A 17,207-nucleotide genomic window follows, 5' to 3' on the forward strand; every position below is an offset into this window, starting at 1 on the left:
ATTGGTTTAATTAACAACTTAAATTACTGTTTAATAAGTTCTTAATTAACCCTAACCCTAACCCTAACCCCTAACCCTAACCCTAACCCTAACCCTAACCCTAACCCTAACCGTAACCCTAACCCATGTGCTTTCTAATGTGCTTTTTCAACATGTGCTCAAAATGAAAATAAAGTTGTTCACAATATTTAGTGTTTTTGTTTCATTTTATCAATATAGTAGATATCAACTGGGGGGGGGGGGGGGGGCAAATGTCCTAGCCAACATTTCTACTGGGGAGCAAATGTCCTAGCCATCATTTCGACTGGGGGGCAAATGTCCACCTATCCATTTTTGGACTGGGGGGCAAATGTCCTGGGGGGCAAATGTCCGTATCCCTATAAAATAAAATCCTATAGGCGACAATGTTAACCTATTTAGCTAAAATACTATATGCTATACACATGTATATATACACACATACACACACACACACACACACACACACACACACACACACACACACACACACACACACATATATATATATATATATATATATATAATATATATATACATGTATATCAACCACATTATGACCCATAAGTATTAATAATGCAACCCTTCCACCCACCCCACCCCGAAGTATTAACTGAAGAAAACGGAACCTTTTATGATTCATTCGAGATAACGGAATGTTTTTACAGCACCCCTAGCTTTGCAATGGTAGTAATTAGATTTACTGGTAACCCATGCATGTTTAAAACATAATCCTATTTGACACAGTGGTACTGGTTAAAATAAAATTCCGTACATTTATTGCACAAATAAAACAATTTGTTTTGACGACAAACATTGTCACAGTTATCACCATTGGCAGGATTGGTAGTATACTATAAACTGCTCAGACCAAGCTGAATGTAATTTGTCCCTCTAAACCTGTGCAAGAATTACACTGACGTCTCAAAATCGCCTTTATTGTTGTCCAAATATGGATTACTCTATTAGCATTTGATGTCCACCTTGGTAACATGTTGGTAGAAAATCTACAGCAAAGGGCTTAATAAGGAAAGGATTACGGGACAACAATTTGACAACCACAGAATATCGCGCGCTTTTAGTGTCATGTCAGAAAAACTGTTTCAGATATCTAATAACATTATTTAAAATACCCCAAAACACACTGGATGTACGTGGGTGTGATTTAATTCAATCTGTAGAGCATTCGCCTGGGGTGCTTGCGTCGTAGAATCGAATCACGTCAGTGGACCCATTCTCTGATTGATTTTCCCCGACCCAGCCAGTACCCACGAATGGCGTATGAAAGGGCGTGGTATGTGTTGTTCTTTCAGTGGGAGAGTGCATATAAAAGATCATTTGCTGCTAGTTACAGTTTGTTTGTTTACTGACACCACTAGTGCACATTGATTAATTATTCATCAGCTACTGGATGTCAAGCATTTTATAATCCTGACACGTAGTATTCAGAGGAAAGCCGTTACATTATTGTTCAATGACGAACAGGGGCAAATGTATCATTTAAAACGTAATCAAAATGTGTTTTTATCCTCATTAAAATAGTAGATTAATCGAATGAAATCCATCCAGAATTTACACGTCTATTGAGGCACTTCATAAGAGACCTTAAATATAAATTATTATTAATTTTAAAAATTGTATTTCTGAAATAAAAAAATGTATATTCAATAATATTTGCCTTTATGTTATGGTCGTATTGTACTGTCATGAGTCATTCTGAAACAATATTTGGCCACGTGCTTCAAAAGCTGAAAGTCTAAAGTTTGTTTTGGTTAACGACACCACCTGAGCACTAGATTTGTAAATCATCGGCTATTGGATGTCAAACATTTAATAATTATGACACGCAGTCTTCAGAAAAAAACTTGCTGCAGTTTTTCTTTAGCTTTCCATTTTTTTATGTGCACTATCCCACAGACAGGATAGCACATACCACAACCTTTGATATACCTGTCGCAGGGACGGAACCCCCCAGTCTGGACCTCTGTAAGGAAGAATGGTTTACATCCACCTGCAGTGACCTAATATGACATCAAAGTCATTATTTATTTACATATGACCACAACAATGAAATTTACAGCAACAATCGGATAAAATAGATTTTACCTACAAAAGAAACATTTTATTTAATGTTGAAATTCATTTTATAAACACAAATATGTTTGATTTATTTCTGTTAGATGTTTTCCTGTTACTCTTATAACTAACAGATTTATTATATTTCCGTGACTTGTTTCCTTGTCAGGCCTACGTTGTTGTTGGGTTTTTTTTTGTTTTTTTTCAATTTACCGATTATAACAAGTGTTTATTCATTTTCTGTATTTGGTTAATTTCAGTTCTTTTCACGAGCAATCTCAGTACGACACAAAATAAACACCTTCCTGTTATCTATTTACTTTAGCTGCATAATCACGTTTACATGTTACCGAAACATTTTACAAGTAATATTGCATTTTATTTGCAACTGCGACGCAATAACGGAAAACGTGTATCACTAAAGGTGTTTACAAACCGTGTTTATCTGCCTTATAGCAGCTGGAAACATACATAATGTAACGCGGGATGAAAAACTGGTGATTAAATATGACATCTTTATTGTAAACATTTCAACAATATTGCGTTACACTTTCATTCATTAAAATTCGTTAACAATACAGCACTTTTATCCAATTTCCCCATTATTAAAATCTTTCGACGTTGATATTGAAAGATAAAAAAAACCCTGAAAGATCTTGTCTGTCGAGACGAAATTCAAATACATACATATTTATATATACACTTTTATGAAATGAATTAAAAGAAAGGTGTACATTTCTCATTTTTTCTTCTTCGTCTTATAGGTGATATTGGTACTTAGATCTTTGACATAGTTGTGCAGGTGGCCTCGACCCATTGTTAGCTGTGTTGGTATTAAAGACAGCCCACCTGTAGTAGGTGAGGCAAGCGCCCGCCAGTCTGGCGCCAGTCAACCACTCAAGTATGTGAAATAACGCACACCTGAGCTTGTCCGGTTAAGCACAACTTATGAACGTTTACCTGCGAACAGAATCGGACCTTCAGCACGTGTGTGGCGGTCGAGAGGCCGCGGGACGCTTAGCGCGCCGATAGACGCGACAGGAGGACGATGGCGTTCCTATGCAGTGTATAGGCTTTCCCACAGTTTGTGACCGCAAGATAACTGCAGGTTTACATAATAATACAAACACAGACATTCGGAGGCGTCTTCCCAGCAATCATCAATTATTATTTGTAAAAATATATCTTAGTAATTTATTTTTGTCAAACTGACATGCAGATGTTAAATTTGTTCACACCTGTACAACATCACAGCACACGTTCTAGGCGTATACAGGCTTACAATATTGAATTATTTTATCTACTTATTAGTTATTTGACCGAGTTATTTTTTGCTTTCTGATAAAAAGTTTTTAAATTCACTTTAACAGCTTACGTGTAGTTATTTAATAGTTCATTTTGCTTTTTATTTTTGTCTTCTCGAATAATTTAACCCATTAATATGAACAATTTACATTATTATAATTAATATGTATATTTTCGTACATTAAAACCCCTTATTTTTTTTATTGATTAATATTATAATTACTCTAGACCCCCAAACAAATATAAACATAGGAATAACAAGACTATCGTAATCACAATGGCGTGTATAAAGTGAGAAACTGAGAAGATGTATACGAAAAAAGCAGTGGCGTAGCCAGGATTATTATTATTATTATTTTTTTTTTTTTTTTTTTTTTTTTTTTTTTTTTTGGGGGGGGGGGGGTGTCATACTGTGTATGTATGTATGCATGTATGATTTTATCAAATTTAATATAGTAAAAAAAAAAGAAAAAAAGTTTGATTGGACAGGGGGAATTGCCACTGGAAGAAAGCCCGAAGGAAGAAACCTAACGAAGTAGGGAATGTAATACATACGTGGAAGTTGGAAGGAAGTATAAAACTTATCTCTGTGAAATTTGCATACTTTTATATTTTATGTGGAACAATCACATGTCGTTTGCCTTGAGCGTAAATGATAATATATTAATGCGTCTCGTTTTCTTTGAAAATGGCTATTAAAACATTTTCAATTGACGTCGTGCTAAAAACGGAAACAGGAAGAAGATTGCACGTGTATGAGTCATTTAAATGATATACATTGTACTAGTATTTCTTCCTACGATATTTTGGTTTTCGATATTTTATATATGTGTATATGTATATATCATCAAAAAGAACCTCACATTAAGAACACAACACGAAACCATGGCAATTATACCCTTGAAGATGAAATAAAAAGATAATAAATGTATAATAAATATATTTGAATATATTTTAGAAAACTAGCAAACTTGTTTATTCATGTATGCTGTGAAATTTACAAATATACAATTTAAATGTTAAAAGATCATATATAAAAAGATATACTGTAATAAAACAATTTCTTCAATTTCTCTTGAAATTTATTTTTAGATATATATATATGTTATATATTTATAATTATAAATGCTAGTTTTTAAACAACACATTTGACAAAATTAACCCGCAATGAGAAAATAGTTTTAACTGTATTAATATATATATATACACACACACACACACACACATATATTTATATATACATATATACATGTATATCAACCAAATTATGACCCATAAGTATTAAAAATACAACCCTTCCACCCACCCCACTACGACATTAATCTAATAATTTTATATATGAAGAACCTTTTGTTATTTGTAGCATTAAGATCATACCATTTTATATCGTTTATTTTCTTTCATAACTGTTTTTGGTATCAAGTCATGTTCTTGTCTTGTTAATATATTATTGTAATAGCTGTATTTCATGAAAACTTTGATTAAAAGCTAGCTAAATAAAACGAACATTGTACATATCACAAGTAACCAATAATTAACTTTATTCTTGTTATTTTTATGTATATTATAAAATATATAATTTAGATTTTCTGCAGAAATTATTAATACTATTATAATAAATCTTGTGCTATTATTTTATACACGCCACCAGGTTACTCAAAATATCACCAAAATAAAAAATTTTTTTATTTAATAACATCTATTTAACAAGAAAAACAGTATTATTAATAAGAAATCATTAAAATTAAAAATTAAAATAAAACAAAAACCATCACACTCACACTCAGAGAAAAGAGAGTAATTAATAAAAGTGATGAATAAATAAAAAATTAAAAAAAATTCTAATAAAGTCTAAATGTAAAAATTAAAAACTAAACCTAAAACTAATGAGTCATAATCTCCACAGGTACAAATATTATTTTTACAGTTATTCCCGTCCTGTGGGTAGGTGGAAGATAATCATTTCTTTAATACGTTAGCGCCTATTCACTGTGGTTGGGATAAAGAGCAGTTTTGGATTGTTGCGCCAAATGATCCGGTCGCCCCCCTACAACCGATTACTCGACGCTGTGGGAAAAGCGTAGAGCGAGTAATTGCTATAAAGCGCTGTAAGCAACCGGGTCGCTAGCCATGTGTGTGTGTGTGAAAGAATGTCGACCAAACATGTCGAGAGACAGACGGCCAGGTGCGCGCGCGACATCGTGGCGTCAGGGCCCTTTACACTGGTGGTCACGTGTAAACACTGCAAGTCAGCGCAACATAACGCGCCTTTTTTACCCACTCCAGCTCACAATGGCATATGAATGGGCTCAGATGCGATTTTTGAAGAAAGAAAAAAAATAATGGGAAAAAAAATGAAATAAAATTACGGAATAGACCATTCAGGTGTTGAACACAAAATTACCTGTAATTGATTTACAACACAAAACCTGTGATCTATTTCGTCGGTGGACATGCTTCGCTAAACCGCCCCTCCCCTTTTTACGGGAATGTTAAGTTGTGACTTGTTGACGAATTGTTGAATAGTATTTACATCAATTACCCCATATTTAAATTATAATATATATTATATACGGAATATCTGTAACATTAATATTTTATCCAGGTATTATTATTTACAACGTCATCAGTATTAGATGTCCATGCCATAAACATTTACAATCATTGCGTAATCCGATTAAAAAACAACAAGAAAAATGTATAAAAGTAATAAACAAAAATATAAAAATTTCACCAATATATTTCCACCATATTTGTATTATTGTAACATGGAATAAAGTATCAGTCGTTTGTAAAGACCTAGAATGAATGAATGAATGTTTAACAACACCTCAGCACGAAAAATACATCGGCTATTGGGTGTCAAACTATGGTAATGCAAATAAATAAAGTGATGATCAATATCAACATAAAAATTCAAGGTTTAAACAAAAACAGTGTAAAGAACTGTACAAACATACAAATACAAATATCACAGAATTTTACGGACACCGAATTTTACTCTAAACTTCAATTTGTGCTGTATTGGCCATTCTCAAAGAGAATGTTACACCCCTGCACCACGGTGAGGTTACAGCACGCGCAGGGGTGTAAAGAACTGGGCATGTATTTCGGTTTACAACTTATTATTACTTCAAAAACCTGTTTAGCCTACTTGTAATTAAATACAAAATAATTAAATACAAAATAATTGTGAATTCTATCCATCTATCTATCTATCTATCTATCTATCTGTCTGTCTCTCTGTCTCTCTCTCTGTCTCTCTGTCTGTCTGTCTGTCTATCTATCGAAGAACATCCACCGATCCATCTTCATGTCTTGTCTGTTTGTCTTTCTGTCTATTTATATATTGATTTGTATTTATTTATTTATTAATAGTTGGAACTGAATTGATAAAAAGCCTCTTTCAACAGCGTTGTTTACAAATGCAATAATAATAGTTCATATTTGTAATTTTGTACTCATATTTTAAAAATTAAAGCTAAGATAACTGCTGTCCTTTATTCAACCAAACTAAAAAAAATCATATTAGAGTGATAGCTGTCATAATTCATGAAAAATTAGTTTTGGAAATAATAAGTTGAGTCAATCAATCTGAACAACAAAACTGTTATGCATGGTCAAAACCGTATCTCTGCAAAATAGAGGGCGGGATTTAACTCAGTCGGTTGAGTTCTCGCTCGAGATGCTTGCGTCGCAGGATCAAACCATTTCGGTGGATCCATTCAGCTGATTGTTTTTTTCTTCTCGTCCCAACCAGTGCACCACAAGTGAACAAAGGCCGTGGTATGTGTTTCCCTGTCTGTAGGAAAGTGGATATAAAATATCTCTTGCGGCATTAGGAAAAATGTTGTGGGTTTCCTCAATCAGAATTACCGAATGTTTTGCAACTTTGACATCACATAGCCGATGATTAATTAATCAATTTACTCCAGTGGTGTCGTTAAACAAAACAAACTTTAACTGCAAACTAGTGGTTGATTCCACGAATTTCTGTCTAGTACTTCGTCTATAAGACGACTGTCATTCCCGAGGACCCCCTTTACTGGACAATACACACGTTTTGTACCGCCGAAAGAGGACTGCCACTCCCATACTAGTTTACAAAACTAGCACAGGTCAGAGCTCTTTGGAACAAGTACAGCTGTGAAGACATGCACTCATGAATCACTGTCATAACAGTGGTGATATCAGGTGGTCGCGAGCATACCTCCCCCCCCCCTCCGTTGAAACCCGTTATGAGTACTGCTACCTCAGCTGTCAGGTTCGTCAATTCATCTAAAACGATTTTTAAAAATGTGCAGGAGTTTCCTCCAAAGAGATGAAAATGTATGCATAAATTCAAACTCTAGAACAACATCAGCCATCATTTTGGTCAGTGATAGATCGTATTTAGTAAATATATATCCCTGTCCCGAGTCAGACCCCCGATCCTATCGGAGGCCGGACTCGGGATAGGCGTGTTCGAAACCCTAGTGGTATATGGACACGTTAAACAAGTTACTAAGCTAAGCTAGTAAATGTAGCCTCCAAATGTTTACCATCAAACATGATACGATTTCATTTCAGATTTCAGTTAATATTATTCCACGAATAATTATAATAATAATCAACATTAAACTAAAAGTACTAAATAATGACATTAAAATAAATTAATTATTGAAATTCTGCAAATTAAACGTTGCGTGAGAAAGCGTTGGCACAGTGAAACGTACATATGATTATGGTACATTAAACAACCTCACTAACTTTTAGAAGTGGGCCTTTGCTTTATAAGTGACCTATGTCTTCCAAATGGTGAAATTACAACGATAATTTTAACTACATGGTGATTATGTTTTACATTTTACACTAATCAACTATATTCCGAGGTTATGGCTATGACTTCGTAAAATAAAAGATCACCGATTTAATATGGACTATTATTTGCTAATACTATTCTCACTAAATTGAAAATTTATGTAATGTCTATTTATATATAATATTTACTTACAATCCATTCAGTCAAAATCTGTCACGAATTAGTTTATAAATGGTCACAAAAACGTAATTATAAATTTACAGAGAGCTTCCTATCCAAATATCTTGATAACTAATCTCAAAAATAACAATTATTACTAAAACAGCTTATGCACCGAATTTTAACAACTAATTCTTATTTTTGAATATGTGGAATACAGATTGACAATATGTGTACCTTCTCTTCGAACGATCGATGTTGAATCATTAGAACATTTGTTTTTCGATGCCAGTATATTAGTGTACTGTGATAAAATTTTACACAGTGATTTGAAATGAAAATAGACAGACTAATCAATATAAACATCTGTGCTATTCTGCTTGGTAATCCAAATGAAAGTCTGCTGCTAAATCACTTACTTGGAACACATATATATCACTGTAAATATGCCAAAATGAAGTGATGTTTTTAGAATGTTGTTTATAGAATAAACGTTTACAGAAATTTCGATAAATATATTTACTCGGAAAACAAAGACTGCTCCAGATACAAGGCATATTTTACAATTATAATAACGATTATTATATTAAATTGATTTTATTTTTGCTTTTCAAATTCTTTCTGTGGTCATTTAAAAACAAAAACAGAAGAAAAAATATAGACCCTAGATCCCCCAATTCTTCCTCTTATAGCTGACTATTATCTTCTGACTAAAGTGTGTATCCTCCATGGATTTTTAGTTGCAACATTATAATTGCATAAAGGTTTGTAAAAATAATTTGTGTTTTCAATGTTACCCATTATACTTGAGCCACGTGCATATAAAGCAAATGTAAATGTGTTAATTATTTTTTCATGGGATAAACTCTTTAAAAAGTTTTAGAAGTGTGTAACTGGTACAATAATTTTTACTTTTTAATTTAATTCAAGTTCATCAATTTAGTTCCAATCGTTTAGACTTACAAAGTATTCCCGGGGTATAACAACATATAATCAAGGCACGCAACTTCATGATAAAGTGGTGTAGTATCACTAAACGTTTCCTAAAACAGGTAAGTACATTGCGTGGTCTTTGTTTAGTAATCAGTTAGGAACTGTATATAATTATGCACTTTTCCAAACACAGACCAGCACCATTATTTTAATAACAGTATGGAATTTTAATAATTTCTTGTGTATGTCGTATGTACCTTTCCATAAACAGGGCAGCACGATGCGTAGTCTTTAAATTTTAAATAAAATACCGGTGTGAACAGGGAATAATTCAAGGTGTCAACCATGTGGGGTCGATCCAAAGAACATTAGAATTCATGCGGTTGCTTTAATAATGCGATTAACCTCGCCCCTACACGGATACAGAACAACCTGGTGTGAGTCTTGGAGCAGGAAAGACCATGCTTCCCCTTTACACTTCTACCCACCACCCTTTGCAAATAGAAGAAAACACATTAAAAAATTCTGTTAATCTGTTAATTAAAATGTCGCACAATCTCCAGAAATCCCCCTTCCCCGCTTCAAAAGTATTTCTTTTGGATCTGGTATATGAAAGTAGATGTAAACAGTATTCTTAAATGTCATGAAAAGATGGTCTCCATAAGGATATACTTTTTAAATGATTCAGTTTCAAAACCATACCAATATTAGCACTACTGCAAACATCTATATAAAGTTGTAAACGAATAACTACACATTTTTACATGAATTACAACTGATATTGTGGGTAAAATGATGGAAATACAGGGTGAAAAAGTTTCAGCCAGCTCATTTTGGCCAAATATCTCTATCATATTTGCCCTAATTTGAAGATTTGACCCAGCACTAGGGTGACAGTTACCCACTTCCCGCAACACCCTCATCTCGTACGCTTATGTTCGAAATCAAAATAATTTTGCAGTTGAGGTTATGGATCCAGGACCAATCACACTTGTTCGTCACGCTATACAACAATGTTTGCCCTATGTCGTCAGCAAGCAACCGGTCACCAGTCAGTTATCAATCATACCCTTGAAACCAAAATCCACGTCGTCTTGTAGATGTTCCAATTATAACGCCATGAAGCCGTCTATCTCCTAAACAAACACACATTCAACACAATATCGCCGATACCTTCTCTTTGAGTCGGCGGTGTTCAATCACATATTTAAAAAACAAGGCGAAATAATGGCTTCGCAAATAATAACATGTTTCGACGTCGAACAGGGTGTACGATTCCGACAACGCGACGCCTCCGAACAAACAAGACCGGGTATCTTCTTCAGTTCGCTGGATCGTTTTCACAGAGAACTGTTGCATTCGTAGTCTTTACATGGAACTTAAAAAAAAACCCCCACACTCCTTGTCTTTTAAAATAAGCCTTATAAAATAAACACGGTTTCACGACTTCCAGCCCATCTTGTTTTTGTAAAAAATGCCTCCACTACTCGTCCGCAATATTTCATGAGGAAAAAGTTATTTTTACGAAAATTACCGAGAGATAATATGTAACATGTCTGGAGTGGCGCCATGTAATCTAGAGGATGCATTCACAGACAGTCTAACCCACGCTACACCTTTACACGTGCAGCCGGGACAAACACGTGCAAGTATCTATATGATATGTACGAAAGAAGCAAAGAGGGTGAAAAAAGAAAACAGAAAAATAGGGTAGGAAAAAAACAGGAAGCGGGCAAAAACAGAGAGAAGAAACCGAATGAAACAAATTATATATATACATGTATTCAGACTTTATTAGTGATAATTAATTTCCTAAAACTACATAATTCATGCAGTTATTAGATTATTTTTTCTTTTAAAAAAGTATTCATTACATAATATCTTACAAGTCACAATCCCCCCATATAGTTCACCCATTTATCTTATTATGATTTTAACACCCACCCCAACTTACATTGAATATTTTCATTCTACCATTTATGTAAAAATGTACAAAAATGTCGAGCAGTATTTTTAATGGTAAATATGTTTTCAGAAACAATTCTGTACCTCATAAAAATATGTAAATAGGGCCTAAACAAAAACATAACGAAAAAAGAGAAGAAAATATTTTGTTTTGACGATGACTTTTGTTTTATTTTTCTTCTCGAGGTTATGTCGCCTATGTGACGGTTAACAGGTTAATGGCATGTATCAGATCAGATCAAAATGTTTACGGTTCAGGCATGCCTACCATGGGTCCGGTCTCTGACACGGCCAGTAGCTGATCGCACGGCGGGAAGACCAATGCATTATTACAGTGTCTCCGTGTTTCTTCTAGGGCAACCTCCAGGCAGAACTGGAATGAATAACGGATGAATAAATATACAAACGGATGAAATGAATATACGAAAGAATGGATGAATGAATAAACGGTTAAATTAAATAATGTATAAATGAACAAACGAACGAACGAAGAAACGAATGAACACATGAATGAATATTTTTAATTATTGATTGAATGAATGAATGAATGAATAAATCAGTCAATTAATGAATTGTACTACAATGTGGGGAAGTCGTAGCTTATGAGCAGTGTAATAGGGCCTATATTTCGTGTCGCCGGTAGGAAAAACATAAAAATTATTAATTAAAATATTTAAAGTAAATTACAATAACAATAAAGCGTTTGCTTACGGTTCAGATAAGTATAATTTTATGTGAAATTATCTGTGTAAAATGTGTCTTTTGTTTTATATATATATATATATATATATATATATATATATATATATACATGTATATAGACACACACACACACACACACACACGCGCGCGCGCGCACACACACACACACACGCGCATATGCATATACATAACACATACTGTTGTCACATACACACACGTCGTCGTCATCATCATCATCATCTACACCATCATCTACATCATCATCATCATCATCATCTACACCATCATCTACATCATCATCATCATCATCATCTACACCATCATCTACATCATCATCATCTACACAATCATCATCATCATCATCATTATCTTAAAATTAATTACCATTCAAGTCGTAGGGCAAATACACTATATATGTATACATTGTTTTGTACAGAAGGAATGATAACAACAATATCGAAAACGACTAAAACAACAATAATAGCTGCAATAACACACCAAAACAATAAACAACCGCCACCATCACCGCAACAACAATAGTGGTCAAGAATATTTGTGTATGTAACATGCCAAGTGAAAAACAAGGTATTTTCGTCATCCATTAGTAAAGAACACATTTATTGTTTTAAAGCACTAATGAACTCTACCTACAGTCTAGCGGAGACAGAGAGTGTTGTTCGTTCGTTCGTTCGTTCGTTCGTTCGTTCCTTCATTCATTCAGTCAGTCAGCCAGTCAGTCAGTCAGTCAGTCAGTAATATATTTATCACATTTTCACCAACGTTAATACATATTTCTTGTTTAGGCCATCGAGTTTAGAACCGTTAACGCTGAGTTTGCTGGTCGTATTCTTATATGTGTGTGTGTGTGTGGGGGGGGGGGGGGGGGGGGGGGGCGAGACGTAGCCCAGTAGTACAGCGCTCGCTCGATGTGCGGTCGGTGTGGGATCGATCCCCGTCGGTGGGCCCATTGGTCTATTTCTCGTTCGAGCCAGTGCACCACGACTGGTATATCAAAGGCCGTGGTATGTACTACCCTGTCTGTGGCATGGTGCATGTAAAAGATCCCTAGCTGCTAATTGAAAAGAGTAGCCCATGAAGTGGCGACAGCGGGTTTCCTCTCTCAATATCTGTGTGGTCCTTAACCATATGTCTGACGCCATATAACCGTAAATACAATGTGTTGAGTGCGTCGTTAAATAAAACATTAATTTTTTTCTATTCTTATGTGCAGGTAACGGGGAAGAGGTTACGCACGATTGTTAGATCTATGCGATTATATCGCACATATATTGGAGATCGATATATAGACATCCGATTCGGTGTTCGTGGTAATGATCTAAATGTCACAGAGAAACCGTCCACTGAAATTCACATATCAAAACTGATTTCTACCAAGAGAAACAAATTCTTTATTTACGTCTCACCTTGTGTACAGATGACAATAACAAAACAAGAGTTCAACAGTAATAACACAATAATACAGTAGTATAAGTACACAAGCCACTCCTTTGACGTTATGAGAGACTTTAAAACTATCAAAAGACTATCAAAAACATTTTAAAAGTATTGTATTTACAAGAAGTAAAACTAAATCCCCTAAAATATGTATATGTCCATGTGTATAAAAATATTTGACGACGTAATAAAATAAGATGGTAACTTATGGCTGTAATTATAACAATACCCGGGTGGCTTAAAGTAATGACATGTTTTCTTTATCTAAAAGGTTATCAAAGTTTACTACAGTAGATACTGCCTTTTAAATGTTTTTTACTCTAATGTCACCATAAAGAGGACAGTGAATAAGAACATGTTCCTAAGATTCTACATAATTAAAAGAGTTAAAACAGGCTCTTTTGTGAATATTCAAATGTTCATATCTACCCGTTTCTAACCTTAAAGGCGCGGAACCACCGATATGACTTAGGCATAGACGCAGTAACATAAAATTCAGTGGTAAAACCGTGTTTAAAAGTTATATAAGTACGGAGTTTATTTTCTCCATTTTGTTCTAGTAGACGTGTCGCCTTCCAACTACCTATGACTATGAGAAAAAAAAGACCCGTGTTTGCCGCCATTGTTATGTTAATCCCCCCACCCCCCACCCCCGACTACAGAGCCAAATGAACAATTAAAATTACTCATTAGATCAATTTTCTAATTAAAGTATCAGTCTACATATCCAGTTCTGTGTGTCCGGTTCTGGTCGTCCCAATGTTTGCAGTAGGTCAATCTCAATATATTATTTCGTACGTATAAATTATTAGGAATCCATTTTGAAATACCGGTACTAAAAAAAAGTCCAACTGAATAGGCTACACAGAAATTAATATTCTAAACAAGAAAACTCTTTAATATGTATTAATTAATCTTAGTAGTAAAACATGTTTATTATCGAAAGCATATTACAATAGCAGCCAACTCGAGTCATTATCTTTAAAGCTCTATTTTCGCCTCACCATGTCATATATTATTATTTACTAATGCAAAGCACAAATACATATGCAATTTTAAAGTGACAGGCCTTGGTTTTTTAAAACTTCTGTGTATTTTTTTACTGTTACATCTGTTTTTTGATAATTGAAATCAGACATTGCTGACATTCCATTCCTTATTATCCATTTCCGTGGATTTGAGTGTTCCAGGTCACACTGACGTGTGTAATACCGCGATATGCATTTACCATAATTCTATAAACGCACGTACATCTGAGAATTAACAGTTATGGAGACGAGCTTTAGACTATTTTTAAAGGGTATTTCCCAGTTTCAACGGCATAAACTGGTTTTTTTTTACTTTATTGTAACTGTATACATAAGTGTTACAGATTTGTAGATTTACCAAACTGTGTTTATATTGGCGGTCTGAAACTAGGGTCTGCGACTTTAACAAACTCACAATCTCATATCAGTATATCATAATATCATATACTAATGCAAAATACAAACATAACTATGTTTTAATAAACTTGTGTGTTATGTCCATTAACGATTATCAACAACTGACTTTGTATAACCTACAAGTTTGTCGCCATGTTTTTTGTAATAATACCACGAACCAGTGAATAAGCACGCCCTGCTTCTCCGTTTTAAAATGGAGAGTGTAACGGTAATTCATTATGTTATGATGTGTGATTATATCTAAACAATATCGAAGAATGACGTGCGGCAGTAAAAACACGAATGAGAATAGTTTATTCTTAGTGGTACAGCGCCTTTAAGGTTAGAAACGAGTAGGTATGAAAATGTGAAGATTCACAAAAAACCCTATTTTAACTGTCTTAATACTGTAGAATCTGAACAACATGTTCTTATCCACTGTCTTTATGCTGACATTAGAGTAGATATTTTTAAAAAGGCAGTATCTACTGTAGTAAACTTTGATAACCTTTTAGATAAAGAAAACATGTCATGACATTTAAGCCACCCATATATTGTTAAAATTACAGCCAAATGTTGCCAACGTATTTCATTACGTCGCCAAACAATGTTTATACATACAGACATATTCATAATATATGGTTTTTACTTTTATTTCTTGTAAATACAATACTTTTTAAAAAAAATTCTGATAGTCTTTTAGTAGTTCTAAAGTCTCTTATAACTCCACAGGCGTGGCTTGTGTACTGGTATTACTGTATTATTGTATTATTGTTGTAGAACACTGGTATTACTGTATTATTGTATTATTGTTGTAGAACACTGGTATTACTGTATTATTGTATTATTGTTGTAGAACACTGGTATTACTGTATTATTGTATTATTGTTGTAGAACACTTGTATTACTGTATTATTGTATTATTGTTGTAGAACACTTGTATTACTGTATTATTGTATTATTGTTGTAGAACACTGGTATTACTGTATTATTGTATTATTGTTGTAGAACACTGGTATTACTGTATTATTGTATTATTGTTGTAGAACACTGGTATTACTGTATTATTGTATTATTGTTGTAGAACACTGGTATTACTGTATTATTGTATTATTGTTGTAGAACACTTGTCTTGTAATCTGTACACAAGGTGATAAGTAAATAAAGAATGTGTCTGTCTATCTTAACGGTACGTAATATTACAATTACTCAAGATCGTGTCTTTAAATGCATACGCCGTAATTAAGTTTTATTTGAACAAGATGTGCAAATTAATTTTTAATCTAGAGTTAAAACATTTAGGATATGTAAGAACTAGAATATTACATTCATGTCCGTTAAATGGCGTTGTTTGTAAACTTATTCGGCTCAGCGCTTTTTGTCGTTCGATAAATTTAAAACAACTAGTAAAATTTAATGGTATCTAACGTTTACTGATGTAGTACATGTACTACCTTTTTCTTAGTATCAGCCATCATACTATTTTCTATGCAAATTGTCTACGTTTTTATGCCAATATAACACTGGGCACTCGTTAAAAACCTGCCAGCTGCAAAGGGATGGTTTGTTTTTCACGACTCAGTTTTTCAGGTACGTAATCAGTGTAACCTTGACGACATTCTGTGTTTTTCAATACATAAAAACAAGTCCAAGAAAGAAAAAAAACAACCCCAAAACAAACCAAAACAAACCCCACCAAGAACACCCTCACCCATCAAAACAACCCAACAGAAAAAAAAAAAAATGAAAGCTAATATAGGTTTATGTATGTAAAAATTTTTTTATTATGTATCAGTTTGAAATAAGAATCACGACTAAAAACAAAATAACATACAGTGGCGAATTTTTAACGAAGCTGAAAAAAAGAAGAAAAAAAAAGAGTTAATTGAAATATTTAAAAACAATGATCAATGGGTCATTCTTTCAAAGTTGTGTAATTTCATGTAATCAAATTAAAAAAGACTGCTAATATTTATTGCCATTCAAAAACAGTAGCGGTTTGGGGTTTGGCCAAAAGGCGGTTAGTAGTTAAGGTCTCTCTTAACATTTTACAATATGAATATTTTACAAACAATAAAAATAAAACATAATGATTTTAACTTGTTACTGACTATTCTCAGTTATAATTTTCACAGCTCATATGTGATAAAAGTTAATGGAAGCCATTTTATGAATAGTAATATATTAATTTTCATCTTGCACTCATCGGTGTAAGTTCAGCATATCTGAAGCGTATGTCGTGTGTCAACTCCGCAGCTAACCTTTTTTTGCTAATTAAACAATGAAATTATATAAAATACCTACATAATATGACAACTTGTTGTGTCTGCATGTAGAACATTTTAAAGTATCAACACCATTCCTTCCGA

General features: G+C 33.7%; 1 protein-coding gene and 1 long non-coding RNA gene across 2 annotated transcripts in view; one reads left to right on the forward strand and one right to left on the reverse strand.

The window, feature by feature from the left end:
- The window catches only part of LOC121375416 (meiotic recombination protein SPO11-like), a 71,921-nt gene that overhangs the window by 38,679 nt on the left and 16,035 nt on the right, over positions 1-17,207 (forward strand). The gene's annotated exons all lie outside the window — the stretch shown is intronic.
- Positions 11,425-17,207, reverse strand: part of LOC121375417 — a 32,062-nt gene continuing 26,279 nt past the window's right edge. The window contains exon 3 of the long non-coding RNA XR_005958311.1: positions 11,425-11,630. This is a non-coding gene — a long non-coding RNA (uncharacterized LOC121375417). The remainder of the gene's footprint in view (positions 11,631-17,207) is intronic.

The sequence above is a fragment of the Gigantopelta aegis genome, chromosome 6, assembly GCF_016097555.1.
Source record: "Gigantopelta aegis isolate Gae_Host chromosome 6, Gae_host_genome, whole genome shotgun sequence".
NCBI classification, from domain to species: Eukaryota; Metazoa; Mollusca; class Gastropoda; order Neomphalida; family Peltospiridae; genus Gigantopelta; species Gigantopelta aegis.